The sequence below is a fragment of the Lytechinus pictus genome, chromosome 11 (genome assembly GCF_037042905.1).
Source record: "Lytechinus pictus isolate F3 Inbred chromosome 11, Lp3.0, whole genome shotgun sequence".
Lineage (NCBI taxonomy): Eukaryota > Metazoa > Echinodermata > Echinoidea > Temnopleuroida > Toxopneustidae > Lytechinus > Lytechinus pictus.
Window position 1 is genome coordinate 16769764 of NC_087255.1, and position 23244 is coordinate 16793007.

Genomic DNA, 23244 nt, shown 5'->3' on the forward strand with positions numbered 1-23244 from the left:
TCAGAATAACATACTACCCTTACAAAAATGTCCTGTGGTAATACCATATAATTACCATAGGACTGTACCACACGATTACCACATATATTGTTGTGTGGTAATGCTATGTCTTTATGTCCTGTGGTATTGTGTGGTAATGTGTGGTAATGTCGTGTGGTATTGTCCTGTGGTAAATTGGAACATTTACCACACAACATTACCACAGGAATACCACATGAATGGATTAATATATGGTAACATTTACCACACAAGGGATTAATTTATGGTAACAATTTTTACCACATACCATTTACCACACGACATTTACCACACACCAGTTACGACATGCATTACCACACACCATTTACCACACAAATTACCTCACATTTTACCACACACCAGTTACCACACGCGTTACCACACATCATTTACCACACGAATTACCTCATATTTTACCACATGCCTTACCACACAAATTACCTCACATTTTACCACACACCGGTTACCACACGCGTTACCACACATAATTTACCACACAAATTACCTCATATTTTACCACATGCCTTACCACACAAATTACGTCACATTTTACCACACACCGGTTACCACATGCATTACTACACACGATTTACCACACACGTTACCACATACACTACCACACACCAGTTACGTAACTGGTGTGTGGTAATGCATGTGGTAACTGGTGTGTGGTAAAATATGAGGTAATTCGTGTGGTAAATGGTGTGTGGTAAACACTAACCAGTTACCACACATATTGTACATAATACACATAATACCATGCATCAGAGTCATTACCCAAAATGTGTGTGGTAACTAGATGTGTGATAACTGATGCATGATAATGTATGTTGCAACTGGTGTGTTGCAATGTGTGTGGTAACTGGTTAGATACATCACAGATCATGGGTATGATTTTGGTAGCAGTAGAATGTGTTCATGACCCTATGTACTTTTATAAGATTAAGAAAATACAACACCTTCAATGAACAGACAACAAATGATTTTACAAGTGATATAGAAAGTACTGGTATTTAGCTCATAGAGTCATCAATTTACAATACTGGTTTAGATTTGCTATTGACAAAAATTGTGTAACAGCTGCTTTACTGTACAAACAGTGTAACATAATAGTAACTATCAAAGAAATTAGTTAAACACTAACCAGTTACCACACATATTGTACATAATACACATAATACCATGCATCAGAGTCATTACCCAAAATGTGTGTGGTAACTAGATGTGTGATAACTGATGCATGATAATGTATGTTGCAACTGGTGTGTTGCAATGTGTGTGGTAACTGGTTAGATACATCACAGATCATGGGTATGATTTTGGTAGCAGTAGAATGTGTTCATGACCCTATGTACTTTTATAAGATTAAGAAAATACAACACCTTCAATGAACAGACAACAAATGATTTTACAAGTGATATAGAAAGTACTGGTATTTAGCTCATAGAGTCATCAATTTACAATACTGGTTTAGATTTGCTATTGACAAAAATTGTGTAACAGCTGCTTTACTGTACAAACAGTGTAACATAATAGTAACTATCAAAGAAATTAGTTACAGTGCATATAAATACTTTTAAAAAAGATACATTTCTTCTAAATACTTTAAAAAGTTACCTCAAAGGTTATCTGGCTTTTCAGCAAACCAAATTAACGACCATTGTAGTTTTTTTGCAGGTCACACATACAGAATGGACTGATTTACTCTTTGTTTTATGCTTAAAGACAAAAATGATTAAACTCTTAATCGTTTTTAAGAAAATGAACAAAACATAAGGATGTGTCTACAATAGGTAATATCATATAAGTAGCTGCGGCAAAGTGCACTGTACTCAAAATTGCGTATAACAAAATGCATAATTATCCCAAGTTTACTTCAAGGCTGAAGGGCAAGTAGAAATAGACGAGAGATGATAATATGTATTTGGAGAAAATGAAAACTAGGACAATACCCTGGCATGTAATATCTGAATTAAAGGAAAATAACACCCAAAACATAATACCACATGATATTATTGATAAATACAGGACAATCAACATGAATCCACTCATACCCTAATCCAATTACGGAGTACCACCTTTTCAAAGTTGGCCTCTTACAGTATGGTTCGAAGTTTCTGGATGGAGGTCGCCATTTTCGCGGGGTTAGTTAGGAAATTATTACATCAGCGACGAACTACATCTCTAAACGTTCAGGCATTATATATTCTATTTTATCAATAACAAATCAAATGTACAGATAAAACTCATAAAAATATTAGTTAAAATTTGTTTAATATATGGTAGGTTCAAAATACAATTTGATGAGTTTTAATGATAAGATTTACACCCCAATTTCCGCTGCCAATTTGTAAATCGTAGATTAGGGTGTAATTTTTATCATTAAAACTCATCAAGTCGTAATTTGAACCTATCATATAATATTAAACAAATTTTAATTAATATTTTATGAGTTTTATCTGTACATTTGATTTATTATCGATGAAATAGAATAATGCCCAAACGTTTAGAGATGTAGTTCATCGCTGACGGAATAATCCCCATCCATAGACTTTGTACCAGAAGATGCCAACTTTGAAAAGGTGGTACTCCATACTGGGACATCGGATTGGGGGTATATGAGTGGATTCATTTTCATTGTCCTGTATTTATCAATGGTATCATGTGGTATTATATTTTGGGTTTTATTTTCCTTTAAGATATTGTACTGGTTTATATCATGGCATTACAAAGTTCATCTGTAGTGCACACTGTGTCAAGTGCACAAACCTATTCATGGTTCCCACAGAAATTTGAAAACAGAATTCCATGACCTCTCCATGACTAAATTGCTGCTTTCCATGACTTAATTCCTTTCTGGCACAGTTTACAAAATCAGACATGTTATGATCATGAACACCAATTATAATAGTAGAGTACAATCACTGAGTATGAGAGTTGTGAGACATAAAAAACTAGAAAGCTGTCATAGCCAAGAGGTAAATGCAATTCCATGACTTTTCACATATCCCTGACTTTCCATGACCAATTTTTTTCCAGGATTTTCCATGACTGTGGGAACCCTGTAATAATACTGCATTGACAGAGCTCTATCATTTTAAAAGTTAATTTCAATTTCCTTCAAACATTTTATTCATCTCTTTTTGGTTGGACCTTGAATATAATACAATACAATGTTTTGGCAGGTCGTCTATAAAAGCATGTACATCGTTAAAAAAGGCTTTTGGCAGGAACTTTTGGCAAGTAGTCAACAGTATCAATGCATGTAAATTTGGGTGAAAGAATCATACATGTACATTAATTCTTAAGAAAAGTTTGTGGTTGTATTACACTATCACTTAAACGTATTAAAAAGACAGCAGTTGCAGCAAACAATTATTTCATGAGAAATTGTCAAAATATTGTACATAATCTCTAGATCTGGTACATTAATGTAAGCTTGTATTTTTGTAAAATCACTAATTTTGAACTTAAAATTAATTATTTTGATGATCACTAACACAGAAAAGAACATGTGGGACAGGACAGTGTATTATGATTGATTTGAAAAATACCTGACATTGGATAGAATTACATGCTTATTTTGCTCATTTCTCAGCAATTACACATTTTCTTCCCGAGCTATAATTAATTATGGCACATGTCTTTTATATTTTGCTGGTAATTCTATTGGATTCTGTTCGAACTCATTTTAAGATTGTTACTACAACTGGTAATTTATCTTTAAAGTTGTACTTGTATATGATACGGGCTCAACATAATCTAAAATAAAGTAATTTTTACCATGCAAAATAGTGAAAATTTTATCAAAATCAGATAAAATTAAAAAAAAAATAATTACAAAAATATTGGTCATCAACACATGCAAGTAGATACATGTAAGTTTATGATATCATGCCCACATTTTTATTGTTCTCATGTTACCAGATAAAATAATAATTTACTTCATGTGTGTAATAAGTATGTCTTCCAATCCCATGTAGCAAAAGAACTTCCAGCAATAATCAATACAGGTAAGTCACATCAATACAGTTTACAATCCGATTTGTTTCATTCTTGGTAAACAAAATTAAATGCACAATTTTATATACAAAATAATAAGTTGGGGATACGTGTACATGTACAATGTACGTCAGTATGACATCATCAGCTTGCTACTTGCATATATGCTTAGAGCTCTTTCACCAAAATAATGCAGAGGTTAGAATGTCATACATTACTTTATTATCCCTTGTCTAATTTGGATGAATTGAGACGCCATCCTACTGTAGTCAGCACATGAGATTTAAAAAAATTCAAATTACCAGGCAGTGACAGTATTGTTGTAGGTACAGAGCAAAGATCAGGAATATAGTAGGTCTTCTCAAATTGTATTTGGATTGATCCAAGGTTGTTGACAACTGGAGGAGAGGAAGGAGCTAATTCCATGGCCTTGGAGCAGTAGTGGAGAAAGTTGCATCACCAGTAGCTAATTTGTAGGTGCGTAATGATCACAAAAATAAAAAGGCAAGTGCGCCTAGAATGAAAATGACGCACAAGGGATTCCTTATAATACATGTAATCTGGATCTCTGTCATTGACTTTGAAAATCAGGAGACGGACACTGATGTTCATGTATATCCTTTCCTTGACTTGCAGCCAGCGAAGTTGGCGTATGGCAAATGGCACAATAGATGCAGCATTCTGTACTATCTGCAGTCAGTCCAGATCGCCCTAATTCAAGCACGAAGAGCATTACAATAGTCCAGTTTAGATTGCGCTAAACCATGGACTGCTTTGTGGCAAGTAGAAATATAAAAGGCACTTCCCATTGGCCTTTATTCTTCCAATCTGTTTGATGTTATACTGGTAGGGAGCAGGTTCCAATAGCACTATGAAAGGAGTTACGAAACCAGATGAATGGGTGCAGATTCAGGACACCTTCCATTTCAACTTAAGGCATCTGCAATAAATAACAGAAGAAGATAAACATAAAAGCCTTTCCTGCATTAACTATTTAATATTCATTAAAAACTACATGGTTTCAATATCAATTTCCAAACTTTTTAAAAAATGATTAAAAAACAATGTGGGGTTTGTTCCATATTTATACTTCAAATATTAACATGTAAAAGTCAGGTCGGGGGAGGGGGGCTTGATGCCCTCAAGATCTGCTGCACCTCCAAACCATCTCTGTATAGGGAAGGACATTTTAAAGTAAAAAAAAAAATATTTATTTTAATTAAACATGATTTTAATTCATGCTTTTTTTAAATGTGTTTTAAATGGTTATGGGATAATTCCATCAGTTTGAATAAGAAATTACAAGTTGCCAATTTCACATAACGAAGATCAATTCTGATGTGATAATAAATGCATGTCAGATGTTGATGTTTCACTTATGCCTATCTAATACGTTTGAATTGACAACAGCATGAACCTTGTAAGGGCATTAATTATTAGACGAGCTTTGTATCAGAGTGGTTACAAAATCAAAATTATTTAACTGCATCTCATGTTCATGCACATGTAAATAATCAAAATAACACAATAATTATAAAAAATACCTTCCACAAAGGATAAATTTGTACACACCATTATATCTGCATGAATATTGTTCTTTTAGTCCACCTATAATGATACAGCTGATGAGAGTTTGAATGATGGTATCAAGATGGTGCTTCTACCAGGGCTGCAAAAGAGAGAAAAAAAAAAAATGTTAACCTCAATCATGCCAAGAAATCATGCCAACCGTTGTGAAACTCTATTAGCGCCAAATTACACTCTAAACTTGTCATTAGAACGTCCAAACCGATACACGTCAGCCAGGAATCTAGTACTAGCACAATCAGCTATGCATTTGCACCAATTCCCTCTGTATTTTCTTGCATATGGACGTCTCTCGACTTAAAGGTCATGTCATTGTGTTATATAGCTTGGGAATTGCAAGCAAGTGATCCTTCGAAATGTTTACCTGCTTAAAAGTAAAATTTCTTAAGCCTTAATTTTGTATATTTAGATAACAAAAGGCTTACAAATTGGAAAAATCAAATGTTTGCCCAAAATTATTGTGGGAAAGGTGGATTTTTTAAGGGAAATCCATCTTTGTGTACCAAGTTCTACAGGCAACAGAGACTTGTCTAGCTCCGTGAATGAAAATATCCCTTGTACAATGTAAAAATGATAAAAATATCATCACAGAGTCCTCTAAGTACAGTTAGGACCATTGACAGATAAGGTGCCCTAAGATTGCGCACATCCGAATCTGCGCGATTCTGATAATGGAAGATACGCAACGACTCCAAACAAAAAATAAACTTTACACCTGAAAGAGCCTACTGTACTTAGTCTTACCTACTGCCCGATGCCTCCTGACATGTAGAGCAACAACAAAGGACCTCCACTCCTGGCGGCCAGTGGTTCTGGGCCGTCTTCTGGAAACTCCCCCGGGCTAGGTCATATTCACCGACTCCATCTCCTCCTCAAATGTGATGCCAGGACAAGTAGTTTTGGGTCTCCCTCTCTTTCTCCTGGAATGTCATAAACAGATCTATTCATAAAAAATCTGACTTAAAATGGTTGGAAAATAATGAATTTAGGGCATTGGCAAGAGTTCCATATGCAACCCCACTAAAATTGAAAATAAAAACATGAAGAAGGTTCAGAATAATATATCTAGCACAATATAGAACATATATGATGGGGTAGTGGATAGTACTAGGAGTGGAAATACATACTAAAATATGGCTTTATTCCGTCAAATTTCGAGCATGTATGGATGTATCTAGTGTGTGTAATTGTCCATAGACATCGGTTTATTTACTCAAGGGTCTGTGAGTCAAGTCTAGGCGAACTATTGGCTGATAATCGTTAAAATACCCCTTCCGGCATCAGCACTTCTTGCTAGCATAGCAGGAACAGGTCTTGACTGCAAATAAAACGAGGTGATCTCAAGTCCCAACTAAGGTGCCAAAACAAGGGTAAAAAAATTATAGAAAAATCTGAAGTGAACGAACTGGAATGGAATTAAGTCTCAACAATCTTATTTTTTATCATGTTGGTGGGGGGTACATTGGAATTGCATATGGAATTCTTTCCATGTGACGTCCTCAAAATGCAGCCTCTGTGACTGTGCTTTCTTATCGAAATCTTCGCATCATGTGAATAAGTGCGCAGACATCGGCCACTATTAGTATTACCCAGTTGTTGTGTGTCCAGACAGGTTGTGTGTCTGGACGATCAATTTTAGAAAGTCTATATGCGTCACGGGCAAAAAAAAATCATAAAAAGTGGGGAAAAGTCATCGGAAATAATTGTTGCATCATTCATCATCAATCCTCAAAAGTAAAGGATGTTTCAGAATCATTTCGGCAACAAACAAACTACGATCTTCTTATTGATGACCGGAAAAATATCCATGCATAGAAACTGGCGCATTTCCACTTCCAGCCGGCTAGCCAGCCAGCCAAGCCTGAGCTGAGCAGCCACACTAGCCCGCGTTGCCAGCGCGCCTAGCTGAGCTGGACATGCATGCTATACGCTACAATGCATGTTAAACTGAATTGTCCGCGGTGCGACCCGGGTCCGACGTAGCCTTTCATTTTTACATGATACCGTTTCCCGATAGTTATCAAGAAATTTTTATCATAAAATGAATTGTTCCACATAATTGTCCCGCTAATTTCTAAGTAATATTCTTAACGTTCATTCTCAATTTCTCATGTCATTCTGATCTGCTGTCGGGCTACCGTACCAGTACCACTAACTTAATAATTTTGTTCAATCAAAATGCAAGTAAATGACCATGACTGGCCGAGATATTTTCCCAAGAAAATCAATTATTTCTCTTAATTTTTAATGAGACTTTTTGCACACTTACTCATAAGAATACAAGGAACATCATCAATTGAAAGATTTTGTAAAATAACAGGAAATTCACGTTAAATCTAAACTCAAATCGTTTAGGTGTGCTGTGACTGTGTGCAGACTTGAGACCACCAGCCAGTGGTCCACATCACAGCAGCGAGCAGGCGCTCGGGGCCGGGCGAGCGCCCGGTTAGACAGGATGGGATTGCCAGTGTCATGTCATTTTCATTGACGAAATCTTTAGCTAGTTGCAAGCCGGGGCATTTAACAAACTACGAAAAGAAAATCATAGAAAATGGTTATCTAACTTACTGTTTAGCCTACTGCAAATGTCTTCGAAGTCGTCCACATCTAACCCGCATTCTTTAAGTAGTTGAATTATTAACGGCCTTCTTCGTCCCACTTCTCGATCGAGCTCAATAAACTGCAACGCAACGCAAACGGTATTCTTTTCAAATGTTGGCGGTAAGTGCGCATGCGCAAGCCTGTCGCCGCCCCCCCCCCCCCCCCAGGGTGACCAGATTTCACAAAATGAAATAAGGGACAATCAAAAAAAGATCAACAAAGAAGGCTACACAGTGTTACACCTGTAAAAAACTTTAAAAAATTGGAAGGGAGGGTGAACGAAAGAATGAAGGAAAGAAAGAAAAGGCGAAAGAAAAGAGATGAAAATTAAGAGAAGAAAAAAAATTAAGGGGAAAATGAAGGAAAAAATAAAAAAAGAATAAAAGAAAGTTAGAATAAAAAAGAGAAAAAAAGTTTCCGCCATTCTTTGAATTGAATACAGAAAGAGAGAAAAAGAAAGAAATGGAAGAAGAATACATGTGTGAAAGACAAAATAAAGGAGAGAAAGAAAAAAAGTAAGAAAAAGGAGGAGGAAAGAAAGAATGAAGGAAAGAAAAATGTTTTCTTCATTCTTTGAAAGAAAGAAACAAAGAAAGAAGGAAACAGTAAGGGAGGGGGGAAGGAAGGAATTAAGGGAGGGAGAGAAATAATAAGGGAAAGAATTATAAGGAAAAATAAAATAAAGAATGAAAGAAAGAGAAGGAGGAAGAATGAAGTGAGGAAGGAGTGAAAACATAATGGAAGAAGAGAAAGAATTAAAATAAAAAGGAGAGGAAGGGAGGGGAAGAAAAAAGTTGAAAGAAAGAATGGAGGAAATAAAATAAAAAGGAGAGGAAGGGAGGGGAAGAAAAAAGTTGAAAGAAAGAATGGAGGAAATAAAAAAAGGAAATTTGATAAAGAAGACGGGTAAAAAAAAGGGAGGAAAAAAAATGAACACAGAGAGAGAGAAAGGATCAGGAAAGGCAAATAGGAAATAGAGATAGATGGAACAAAAACGGGCAAGCAGGAAGGATAGAAGGATGAAGAAAGAAGGATAGAAAAGTTCAAACTTCAAGCAAAAAATTCCAATCATCTAACAAAAATCATAATGATATTTGGTGTTTTTAAAATATATTTTAAAAAAATGTTTTAGAAATGAATAAAATTTCAAAGTGATTCTTTTTTTACTTAAAAATTAGATGAAACATCGCGGCATTATATAGAACAAGACTCAAAACGAAAGTTGAAACAACTAGATCTAGTTATGAAAACTCAATAACTTGTTCCTCCGATTACATCCCCAAATCAGTAATCTGAGAACCCATAATATAATTATATAAATTTCCCGCCGATTTTGTGATTATTTTGGCATGTTTCATTGTGTTTGGTGTAGAGAATCTGCTCCGATCCTACATGCCTTGCTAGTACTAGCCTGTCACACAAAGGCAGGAGGCCAGTTCGATTGGGTTAGCAAGAAAATCACCTTGCAAAAGTTTATTTATCGATTTTATTGTTGTCTCTGCTTCGTCATCTGTTGGTTATTTTAATGAAAATTCGTCACTTTTAAATATATTTTGTTCAATATTCTGAAATACGGGACAAATAGGCGTCCCGGGAAGGGTTTGTCGGGACGCCGGGACAAAGAAGCAAAATACGGGACAATCCCGGGAAATACGGGACGTCTGGTCACCCTGCCCCCCCCCCCTCCGGCGAATCAATTTTTAATTTTGATAGGGGGTGAGCTGAGGGGGGTCTAAGTTATGGGTGTGAAAACTTTTTTTGTGTGGTATTTCTGATTTTCAACAGAAGGGCAATAACACACAAATACCACATATTTGAATTGACAGTACTACACAATGGGCTATGACGTAACATGCTTTCATGTGGTAATTTTGATTTACCACAGCAGTATAATTCCACACAAATACCACATATTTGAATTGACACACAATGGCATCATGTGGTATTGCATTCATGCGGTAAGTTTGATTTACCGCAGAGCATAACACCACAAAAATACCACATATTTGAATTTACATTACCACACAATGGGCTAATGTGGAAACATGCTTTCATATGTGGTAATTTTGATTTACCACAGCAGTATAAAAATACCACACAAATACCACACGTTACCACACAATGGCATCATGAGGTAACATGCATTCCTGTGGTAATTTTGATTTACCACAGAAATATAACAATACCACACATACCACATATTTGAATTTACATTACCACACAATGGCATCATGAGGTAACATGCATTCATGTGGTAATTTTGATTTACCACAGAAATATAACAATACCACACAAATACCACATATTTGAATTTACATTACCACACAATGGCATCATGAGGTAACATGCATTCATGTGGTAATTTTGATTTACCACAGAAATATAACAATACCACACAAATACCACATATTTGAATTTACATTACCACACAATGGCATATGAGGTAACATGCATTCATGTGGTAATTTTGATTTACCACAGAAGTACCACATAGACAACAAATTACCACAGCCACCAGCTGACGTTACCACACAAGGATATGGAAAATTACCACAGATGTTCATGTGGTAACCTACATTCATGTGGTAATTCGTGTGGTAAAGCCGGGTACCACACAGATATACCACACGACATTTTCGTAAGGGTAGGTAATTAACAGAAACAAAGAATATAATTGATGGAATTTTGACAATAATTGGATAAACAATAGGTTGGGTTATGAAAGTTCCATAATAATGATAAAGAATATTTCATTGCAGCTCACCCCAAGGCCCGTTTGCTCATCTACCATGCCGGCAGTGCTGGCGTTCACGAGGCGATCAATTACGGTGTTCCGATGCTACTCCTACCACTCGCTGGAGACCAGGGTGCAAATGCCAATCTTGTGGCTGAGAAAGGAATGGGAATTTCCCTCGATCTAAACCATCTGAATGAAGACATAATCCGAACTGCCATCCACGATGTGTTGAATGATAAGAGGTTATTTTTCTTGTTTTTTTTTTATTTTCCAAGAAAGCTGTGGATGTTTAAAGGCAATCGTCAACAAAAACGGTAGATATTTTTTGTGGTGATTGGAATTTATTTTTCAAGGGGTGGTCCCACCAACCCCCGGGGGCCAGTCAAACGCACATGCGTGACCAAATTATTTCCAAACACCCCCTAAACGAGTTTTTCTCTGTGTGCGAAATAACCCCCTAAACAAGTTTTACGCGGGCTTCATTTACACATTTGGCCCCTAAACAAGTTGTCGCCAGAATATGACTGTCCCCTAAACAAGTTTTGTCTTCTTGCTAACAATAAGCTTAAATAGACAAAACTATATATTCATGTGTATTGCATCCCCCCCCCCCCCCCTGGTGCAGTTAGGGTTAAAATACTACAATCGGGAAGAACCCAAACACTTTTAAGAAACGATCGAGGAGGAAAAAGCCCCGGGGAAAACCATACCCAAAACACGTGTGGCTAGTCTTAAATAGGAAAGCTTTGGGGGAAAAAAACATACCCTGAATACGTTTGAGCCCGCAATTGTCCATTGACCAGTCTTTCAAAACTCCTTTTTTTAAATAAAAATCGGCGTTTTTGATACCCTTAACGAGTGCACGCGCGGCCCAAGTCCAAACCTGAAAAAAAACACACCTTTAACGCATTTTTTGGTCACGCATGTGTACAGTAATATGTTTGACACCCCCCCCCTCCCGAGCGCCAACCCTCCACCCACACACACACTTACAAAAAAGAGTTTTGAGAGGAATGTATGCTTGACCCGTATTTGGAACCTTCAAAGATTCCCTATATGGTTCTAAAATACCTTAAACAGCCACTTTGAAACCTTTTAAGGTTTAATATTCTTTAGCGCATAACCTTTGGGAACCCGTTTTTCTCGAGGGTTCCAAAATCAATACGGGACCAAAGGGTTCCAATTCACACTTTTTTTCGAACATCTCCTCCCTAATTACAATTACTGCAATGTACACTTTACTTCACCGCAGCAATTAAGGCTTCTTCATGTAAAATCATAAGCGTACATGCTGAGCCCCGTTTTAACAAAGACTTGTGATAGACCACTAATGGATCCAGGGGGCACAGCCGGCACGTGACCCCCCCCCCCCCCCCCCCTTGAGAAGAAAAATTAAAATTTGTAGTGTAAAAATGCCATTAAAACAGAGGTGTGCCCCCTCTTTTGAAATTGAAGACCCTTTTCTTTTTTTGCTTGTCAAATTTTTTTCGGGTACGAAATATTCTTAATTTATGGTTGAAAAATTTTTTTTTCGTCCCCCCCCCCCCTTTTGGAAAATCTGGATCCACCCCTGTGATAGACTGAAATCAAACGCAAATTGATATTGATAAACATTTTCCTAATTCGGTACAAATCTCTTAAAGAGGGTCTGCATAATTGTGGGGTAAATCTCAGTTTCAGTTTAATCTATCGTAGCACCTCATAGGACCGCCCCTCCCCCTGAATAAGTACACTGATTTGTTGAGTACATTATGGTAGAATATATTGCTCTATTGGAACAGGCACTTTGTATACTAAACCTTAATTATTATTTATTACAATACTAATTCATGCCCCCAGGTATAAAGACAATGTTGTAAAGGCGTCTGGTATCCTTCGAGACCGACTGGCCGGCCCTCTGGACACTGCTATATTCTGGATAGAACACGTGGTCAAGTTCGGTGGAGATCATCTTCGTCTTCGTTCTACTGAAATGGGATTCATTGAACTCAACTCCCTCGATGTAGTCGCATTTCTAGTCGTTTTATCACTTACGCTTTTATATGTTGATTATCTTATTTTACGAGGGTGTTATCGGTGTCTATGCAAAAGGGCAAGGAAACAAAAAAGTGACTGATCATTAGGCTAGTACTGGTCGTAACATTTCGGCATTCAATGCAATTTGCTCCATTATGACACAAAGTTTTCCAATAAAAGTATTTACTCTCATTATTATTTCAGAATAAATTTTATCGTGGAAAAGTTCTTCAAGAACTTTAGGAACTCTCTATGATATATTCCATATAAATTATAATATGACAAGCCAAGTGAGATCCCCACATGATAAACTGGGTGTCTCAGATGTAATTCGTCATAGAGGCATCCATTGTCCAAAACGAAATTTATTCGTGGTGGGAATTTGAAGACTCTCGGTTGCCATAGTTTGCAAATAATATTTGGTATATACCAACGAAACCTTGCAAATTTTGTTTTTTAAAGTAAACTGGTATTCTTGATTATAATTCTCTATGATATAAAATCGGACAGAATGAGCGATTAAAATTAACTGAGAGGCAATTTCGGCTTGCCATAAATCTATTCCAGTATTCGATCAGTAGAGAAACTTAAAGGTCAAGTTCACCCCAGAAAAATGTTTATTTTGATAAATAGAGAAAAATCAAACGAGTATAACACTGAAAATTTCATCAAAATCGGATGTTAAATAAGAAAGTTATGACATTTTAAAATTTCGCTTATTTTTCACAAAACAGTGATATGCACAACTCAGTTGATGATGTCTCTCACTCACCATTTCTTTTGTTTTTTATTGTTTAAATTATACAATATTTCTATTCTTACAGATTTTACATTAAGGACCAACTTGACAGAATCATAAAATAAACAATGGTAATTCCTCAAGTTCAGGGAGAAATAAAACTTTGTTTTACAGGACAATGAGGAGAAAATTAGAATATTTCATATAATAAAGTACAAAAGAAATAATGATTGAGTGATGTCATCAGTTCCCTCAATTGCACACCGACCGGGATGTGCATATAACTGTTTAGTGAAATTAAGCGAAACTTTAAGATGTCATAACTTTCTTATTTTTCATCCGATTTTGATGACATTTTCATTGAAATGCTTGTTAGATTATTATCTTTTTATTCAAATAAACGTTTTGTTGGGGTGGACTTGTCCTTTAACAAAATGGTTTAAGAAATACCCTCTGATATCATCATAAATGTGCTTTTATTTCTATATCATGATCAATACGACAACGTAAAAGGCGTCACCTATTTTCGATAAATGAATTGTTTTATATCTTATTTTGATAAATTTTGTAAAAGCGACGTATGTTCTCTATTTTTTACGTCCTCTCTAAGGTGACAAGTATTTTGTATTCAGTATTTTTGTATTTTGGAAAGCCATTTCTGCTTCATAGCAAATTCACATTGGGTTTTCTCCCCCACGAATACTAAACTTACATGACAGGGGCCGCGGAACGGTTTTCAAAGTGGGGGAGGCTGACCCATGCAAAAAATCACAATCATATGGTCATTTTTACGTTTTTGTACACGGTTTTTGAAAAAAGTGGGGGCTGAAGCCCCCCCCCCCCCTCCCGCTTCCGCGGCCTCTGCATGATAAACGTAATCAAGTCTGGCGCCGTTTAATTGAAATCACTCTACTCGAGCTAAAGATTAGAATACAGTCTATATACCTCAACAATACGTGGGTTTTTTGTAATACACAAACAATGTTCCTGTGATAACAACAAGTTTCCCACTTGCAGAGGAAAAATTATTATAATACAGGTTGCATGGTGCAATATTATGATTGTTATAAAGTTAATATTGATTTCATTTTTCTGAGAAAATGGCATATCATGGAAATTATACCACAGTATAACTGCTTATTTTTGGGTGTATTCTCATTATTATTATTACGTCACATCGCTGTTTTTATTGAAATCTACTTGATAAATCAGGTTTAACTTCCCCTTTAAAGCAAAAACCAGGCAAGCAAAAGATAAAAACCTTTCAAAGTCTGACAATGGGAACTCCATCCCCTGCCCCCCCCCCCCGTATCCCCAGGGCCCTGGGAACGATTTTTAAGTGGGGTGCTGATGTAAATATGAAAAGCAAAAAAAGGGGGGGTTTTCATTACAAAATGGAAGTCAAATTAGTCCCGATAAATTTTGAAAAAAAGAGGGCTTTGCAACAAAATTAAGGTCATTTTGGTGACATTTTTTGGTGTCAAATTTTACACCTCTCCCAGAATACCTAGGGATGCTGCCTATGGAGAATAGGCCTAATACACTCAGCACCCCCAATGATTTTTTGGGGGGTTGCTTCAGCATCCCCGTTTCCCAGGGCCATGCCCCGGCCCCCCTCCCGTACGCTCGTGCTCTCAAACACAAAGTTGATTCAAGGAGTCTCGGTATCACGGTATAATCGTGATATAGTCCCCAAATCCAAAAATGGGGATTATTAGAATCACATCTATACCAGAACGCATGAAAATCACTTCCTTTCTCCAGAACACAGTCCAGCTAACACATACTAGTAGTCCAGATTGGACCTTGTTGTTTGGAAGTGCCCTTTCCCAAAGCTAACATAGAGGGCACATGACTCCCAATCTCTAATCAGCGCCAATCCACTCATCTTGTTGGGAGGGAAGATGAGAGATCAGTGGTGGATTGGCGCTGATTAGAGATTGGGAGTCATGTGCCCTCTATGTTAGCTTTGGGAAAGGGCACTTCCAAAGAACAAGGTCCAATCTGGACTAGCTAACACATAGCAAGTGGTACAATGATGAGCGAAAAATAACGACTCAAATCTAATATTACATTTCAGCAATGTCGAGTTACCCCCCCCCCCCCATCCTCCTCCTTCACATTAATTTTTACTTTCTGTTGCGTATAAAAAGTTTACACTTTAAGAAAAAAAGTATGATATGAGATATTTTTAATATGCTGAAGGTTTTCTATACAGCGCGTCCCCAAAAAATGTCCCTCTGATATGCAGCTAAATTACTTCCAAAATTAAAAATTATTCTTAATGAAAAGTATTGAACTAGGAAGCCCATCTCATGTTCTAACTTCTATAATAATTTCATTGGTCTCGCTTCAGTGGTTTTGAATACACAGCCTATTATGTAACAATTGTGCTTTTCAGCCCGTTCCAAGTTTGCACGCATGCAGCACTGCTTTGGATTCTGCACTTTCTCGCATATCAACCCCCTTTGACCATTCTGACCAATGAGATATCACCTCCATCTCCTTGTTCTGACCAAGGAATTCCCTGATCTGACCAGGGAAATCTCCATGATCTAACCAGGCTCATCAAATCAAAACATTGAGCATGTTCAGAAGGGCAGACACAGTAGTTGACAGTTCGTTGAATGTTTGATAACTGGAGATGCACAATGATTGAGACAACGGGTCATGTCTGTTTCATGCATAATTCCAACAATACTGCATTTTTGTTTTCATTACTTTTTTTAGTTAATAAGCTTCTGAGGTCAAGTTAATTCAATGTAACTTTTTAAAGGAAAGAAAGTCAAATTTTTCTTTGGTAAAGTTACTTCTCGCAAAGGGTGATTAACTTGTGGATTCCACCTTTTTCAGCTTATGTTACTCATCAATCATTCACATTTTCTTTCAAGTTGGTGCACTGATTCCCCTTATCAATCATCAAACAAACTTAATTTTTTATGTTTCTTGTCCTTCTCAAGTTTGTTTTGATGAGCCTGGATATGATTAGGGAAATTTCCCTGCTCAGATCCTCGATGTAAAAATGTGGGTTAACATTCCATAGACAATGAAGAAATGCAGCAATGCTGCAAACTTGGAATGGGCTAAAATGCACCACTTTTACGTAACAGATCATGTATTCAAAACCGCTGAAGCGCGACTAATGATATTTTCATAGAAGTTAGATCATGAAATGAGCTTTCTACTCATGAACATTTATTTGAGAATCTTACCACAGTTTAGAATTAATTCAGTCCTATGTCAGAGGGACATTTTTTTTGGGACGCGCTGTATATCATTTTACCACAGCTTTCAACCGTTTCAAAAATTAAGCCCAAGTTCAGTCATTAAATTTATCTCAATGTATTTAAATAGTGATATCATGCTGCGTGGTGAGACATACGTCCGGTGAGGGCTCCATTGCATGAACGTCAATTGCGATACATGAAGTGCTTAAATTTTGATAAATAAGCATATCGAAAACTTGTATGCAGTGTACCGGACATGTAAAAACATAGCAGACGACGTTTGCAGACCTCGCGATCATCGTATGACTAGTGGTGCGGAATGTTCCATTGCGGCTTTATGGGGGAAATAGCATTACAGAGGGATAAAATGTATACACAGATAATGTTTCAGCGTTGATTCACAATATTTTGAGTCAATTTTCATGAATTATCGTTCTTTGAACATTAAAACATCATTATACAATGAAAGAAATAAGCAAAACTTAATTTTCAGACTTAGCTATGCAGTGGTAAGCTAGGATGCACCCCTCGTATACATAATGGACCCGTCACGAGTGTAGGTTTGCTCTTCGGACATCACTATCACAAAGAAAATCTCCTCTGATTTGATGATAAAAGTGCCCTATTTCCTTATTAACCAATCTCCATGGTTCTTTCATGAGTATTTGCCTTACAATGTGCCCTTTATTGTAATCTGGGCGGAAATTCATGATACCACCACCCACCGATGTGACGACGGAAATAATCCACCCGGGTACTATAAAAATGTCCCCCAAACCCATTATCCCAATACATATTCCTGACTATGGATGGTTTCTAGTGATTTTAATGTAATAAAGTGCCATATTTCCCACCAATTGAATGTAAAAAAAATTTTGGTCATCTGATAGAAGAAGTTGTTACCATTCATTTCAGGGGGGCGGAAATTCTATCTGAATCAACGATTGTCCTTGATACACATTTGTTTGTGAAAAAAGGGTATAATGCAAGGGAATTCTGCGTGTTATAAGGGTGCGCGCGTGCAGCGAGGACCTTCTGTCCGCTAGTTTTCCATATGTGGTTTTTAAAACTGCCCCCCCCCCAGGGGCGGATCCAGCTTTTTATAAAGGGGGGGGGGGGTTGGGGTGGTATGCGAGGGAGTCCCTCTAGACCCGCTTCTGCCCCCCCCCCCCCCCATCTTCTCCTGCTAGACAGCGATCTTGCTTTATAATGAAACAAGCATGACAGACTGCACATTCTCTTTTGAAATAAAACCTAATCTTTTCGTGACTTCAATTCAAAAATATAAACAATAGACTTACATCATGGGCTGATTCTCAGCACTCATTCAATGAACAAGGTTATGATATAACCTTGTTCTCAGCTACCTCTCCATGTGTGGCAAAATAAGGTTGACACTGGCTTATTTTCTCTTTTTCTTTTGGACAAATGCTTGATTTTTTTACACTGTCAGTTTCCATTACAGCTTTTCATTATATAACTTGGCTCTTAAAGTAAACTTGATCCTTTAAATTATTTTTTCTTTATTAAAAATAAAGCTTGAAAAATCAAAATTTTCTTGCCATATTATTTTCCACTAATAGAGGGCGTACACAAAAATATGCCCAAATTTCAAGTTTTTGAGCGCTCTGGTCAATACAAAAATTATTCTAAGTTACTAATGAAAAATTGAATTGCAACTGTATAGAATTTAATAATTTTGGTCACAAAAGTGATATTTGAATGATTTTTGTGTGTGCTCTATACAGCATTGGCATACTATAGTCCTACCTGTATATTCCCCACAGGCAGGATGGTAGCAGTGAGCCAGTGATTCTCAGACACTTTCGCGTCCGCATTGCCTCTGTTTAGCGTCAGTTCGGGCATTTTAGTATTCTCTGCGCATACGCTTTCTGTAACTCTGATAATATATTGTCAAAAATCCTTCATTGTAATGGGGTCCTTGTCGAAAATTGGTGAATCAAAACAGCACAGTGGCTTCCGAGACTCTGGACAAACGACATAATTTTGCAGTCTTTCTCCGGTCCGAGTGTCAGTACGATGTGCTGTCCCGGTCCACCAACTGACGACATTGACCTCTAACATGTCTAATCTGTCCATTGTGATTTGATTTGCATTTTCAAAGGAATTGGTATCCGTTGTAGAAAGCGTCTGCGAATTGCGCTATTGAAAAAGAACTTCGGGATTTTCCGAAGCACCTGTTAGCTTCCATTCCAACTTGATCAAAACGGGACCTTTTGAGATTGTTTTATTTTATGACAGACTGAATCATGGATGCCCACTTTAAACGAGAATATTGATTGATTGATTGATTGATTTTATTTGGCAAGTCACCATAACATATATACAGTAGCATTAAAACAACAGGCTTGCACAGGATGACCCACGAAAGCTCGAAAGCTTATTTCCAGTGGGGTCCTCAATATACAGAATTAAGATAATAAAATGTTAAAATTATACTATTTACATATTAAAAATGAAGAAAAAAATCAGAATTTACTATTACCAATAAATAAGATATATAGACAATAAATAAGATATATACAAGAATATAACGAAGAAGAAGAAGAAAAGAAGGAGAAGGAAGAGGAGGAACAGAAGAAGAGAGGGGACGAGGAGTAGAAGGAGACGGAAGAAACTGATAACGAAGGGAAATAAATAAGGAGAAGAACAACAGCATAAACGTGACGACAATAACAAAAAGAAGAGGAGAATAGGAAGAAATAAAAGAAATAGAAAGAATAGAAGAAAGGACATATCGAGGCTTCAATCAAACTATGTAAAATACATAATAATACCTAGTAGAGAAGAGAAAAGAACTAGGTCAGTATTCAGGCTAAATCAACCGTACAACATATCATTTGCATCTTCTTTTTGACTCTCAAGTGAAAGATATTCTTTCAATTTCCTCTTAAAATGCAAAAAGTTTCCTATTTCCTTTATATCATTGGGAAGGGAATTCCAATGTTTTATAGCATTGTAATAAAATGAGTTACCAATACTACCTACCCTTTCTGGTAAGCAAAAATTGAAATGGCTGTTTCTTGTATTATAGTTATGTATTTCGGTAACTAGATTAAAGTTTGATCCAATGTAATGATTCGATCTATTGTGATAGATTTTATGCACGTGGTGCAAAATAAGCTGTTTTGATCTTTTGTTGACTTCAAGAAAACCTGCTCCAGAGAGTTCGGTGTAGCCAACATGGGTTCTGGGACCAGAACAGCTAATGAATCTAACCATTTTATTCTGTATAATTTTCAACTTCTTTTTATCGAGTTCGCTTATGCCACTAAACCAAGCAGGGTTGGCATAGTCAAATAAACTCTGAATAAGAGCAAAACAGAGAATACGCCTTGCTTTTTGATCCATACAACTTTGATACCTGTACAAAAATTTCAAACGGGCATTCGCCCTTTTTACGATTGATTCTACTAAAGATGAAAATGAAAGGGAGCTAGTCAACTCAATGCCTAAATACTTTACAGATTCTTTCCTATGAATTATCTTATTATTGTATGATACTTCAAATTCAAATGAAGTTTTATGATTACTTTTAGAACAAAACAGAATGCTTTCGGTTTTGCCTAAGTGTAACGATAATCTATTATCAGTCATCCAATCGACACATGTAGACAGCTGTTCGCTAAGTTTTTCCTCAACAAATTTTGGGTTGGCATTTGAACAAAGTAGTACGCTATCATCTGCATACAATAATAATTTACAGTCAGCTTTTAAACAAATAGACATGTCATTGATATAAGTTGAAAATAGGATTGGGCCTAAAATACTTCCCTGTGGAACTCCACACGTTATAGGCATAATTTTGGAACAAATATCGCGAATAGCCACTACTTGATGTCGATTCGACAAGTAGGATTTGAACCATGCTACAGTAGCCTGGTTAAAACCCATTATTTGTAATTTTTTCAATAAGATGCCGTGATTAACTGTATCAAATGCTTTTTGAAGATCTAGGAGTACCATCCCAACGAATTGTCCCTTAGACATATTTGTTCTCAGATAATCAGTCAAGTGAATAAGGCATGTCTCAGTCGAATAGTCATGTCGAAAACCTGACTGATATTCGTAAATCCTATCATTTTCTTTAAAATATTTTTCGATCTGAACACATACCGCCTTTTCTAGAATTTTGGATACTATGCTTAAAACACTGATAGGTCTATAGTTTTCAACAGCAGTTTTATCTTTCTTCTTATGAATAGGAGTTACTTTTGCAATTTTCATATCCTCTGGGAAAGTGCTAGTAAAGATAGATAGATTTATTAAGAAATTTAATGGTTTGTACAAACTCTTTGCTCCTTCTTTTAGAAATTTAGCAGGTATCAAATCTAACCCAGTGCTTTTTGATACATTTAATTTACGCAACTCATTAAAAATGAATTGATCACTAACAGGTAATAATTCAAATTTATCTTGACTTATACCCTTTTTTTCATAAAATTTACGAATGTTTTCACTGTCTGCACTGAAAATGTCTTTGCAAGATGGAAGTTTATCTACCAACGTAGCTGCGACATTTGTAAAATAGGAATTGAATTCATTGGAAATAGTTATCTTATCATGACATAATTCTCCGTCAATTGAAACGACTAATTCTTGGTCCTTTCCATTTTTCTTTTTTAATCCCAAACTTTTTAGATTCTGCCAAAGTCTTTTAGAATCATTTTTATTTTCTTCTATTTTATTTTGTAGGTATTCTAATTTGGCCTTTTTCACCTCTCTTTGAACCATATTTCTTAATTTCTTGTATCTTTTGGAAAGCGTGTCATAATCCTGATCGCTTAGATTTTTCTTCATTTTTTTATACGCCACATTTCTTTCTCGAATAAGAGAAATAATATCTTTAGTCATCCAGTTTTCTGATCTCTGTTTAATTCTAATCCGTTTTTGAGGCGCTATCATATTCAACGTTGAAATAAAAGTATTTTGAAAAACTGACCAAGCCTTATTTACGTCAGTGCATTGGGTTAAATTTGACCAATCAACGGCAGACAGTTTAAGATTGAAAGATTCTTCGCTATATTTTTTCAACGATCTGATATCAGTGGTTCTGTGAACACCTATAGCCAGCCTAATTTTCTTTCGTGTACAGAAAGAAATATAGGCCCTCAATTACACAAAGACGACGAACAAAAGCAGATAGGCGGATCCAGGGGGGCCTGAGCCCCCTCCCTCCCCCACCATTGGTGGAGCAAATAGGGAAAAGAAGGAAAGAAAGAAAAGGAAAGAAAATAAAAGGAAGGAAAAGAGAGGAGAAAAATAGAAGAGGAGGAATTCGAGAGAATAAAGTAAGATGAGGGGAGGACATGAAAAAATAATCTTTCATGTCACTACATAAAATTTTCGCTCGCGCTTCGCGCTCGCATTGCCTGCAGGTGATTTTCATATCTTGAACAATATGGAGTTTAAATATCAAGTTTGGAAGTCAATAAACAAAACATATTTCACCTCGGAAATCGAATTTCCATTATGTTGTGTGATTGACAAGTTGAATTTTAAAAAGTGCTCTGTAAAAATGTCAGTTTTATGGTCTGATAGTTAACATTTTCTGCTCGCGCTGCGCGCTCGCAAATTTTGATATATCAGGTACCTATTATTTTCGTTTATTCCATAAAGTTTTCAAAATATCCCTTTTCAGGTCTCATTGTCAAAACGTATCAGCTAGCGCTGCACGCTCTCATTTTGATTGGCGAGTTATGTATGTCTTAATATTGATATACAACAAACTACTTAAAATCCCCTTTTCATAACAGTTTATAAAAAGTTTTAGCTCGCAATTTGCGCTCGCATTAATGGTTAAAAATATATTAACTGAAACATCCTATTTATAATTACAGAAGTGCTTGAAATATCCAGTTTTCAGGCCATAATATCATCAGATTTCGCGCCCTCGTTAGGCATTAATGAATAAGATATTAATTTCATAATTAAATTGACCTTTTTGTTTCATCTCGCGCTTATAAGCGAGAGGAATCGGAAGAGTCATCATTTTCATATGATGACATGTCCTACAGATGTCCCGGTCGTATGTCAAAACTCAAAGTCATTATAATGAAAAATATCAGCTCTTTATTAAGTGCGATCCATATCCACCTTACAATTTTTCTACGAAGTGCTTGAAATATAGAGCTGAAATTGACTCTTTTTTTCAGATCGGAACATCAAATAGTTTAAGCTCGCGCTTCGCGCTCGCTTTGATTTTCATGATAAAAGATGTATTCAGAATGCCTAGATTCACGTCTAAAAATATTAAACGCGCGCGCGCATGTTTATTCAGAAACTCAACTTGTTCT

General features: G+C 36.4%; 2 long non-coding RNA genes across 2 annotated transcripts; one reads left to right on the forward strand and one right to left on the reverse strand.

Moving 5' to 3' along the window:
* Positions 1-1001: 1001 nt before the first annotated feature.
* LOC135156017 (uncharacterized) lies at positions 1002-8341 on the reverse strand. Its single transcript, XR_010295159.1, has 4 exons — positions 8176-8341; positions 6352-6527; positions 5593-5689; positions 1002-4960 (listed from the first exon to the last, which is right to left on the reverse strand). It is a non-coding gene; the product is annotated as an uncharacterized LOC135156017 (long non-coding RNA).
* A 2624-nt stretch (positions 8342-10965) lies between these two features.
* LOC135156018 (uncharacterized) lies at positions 10966-14840 on the forward strand. Its single transcript, XR_010295160.1, has 2 exons — positions 10966-11187; positions 12785-14840. It is a non-coding gene; the product is annotated as an uncharacterized LOC135156018 (long non-coding RNA).
* Positions 14841-23244: the final 8404 nt, after the last annotated feature.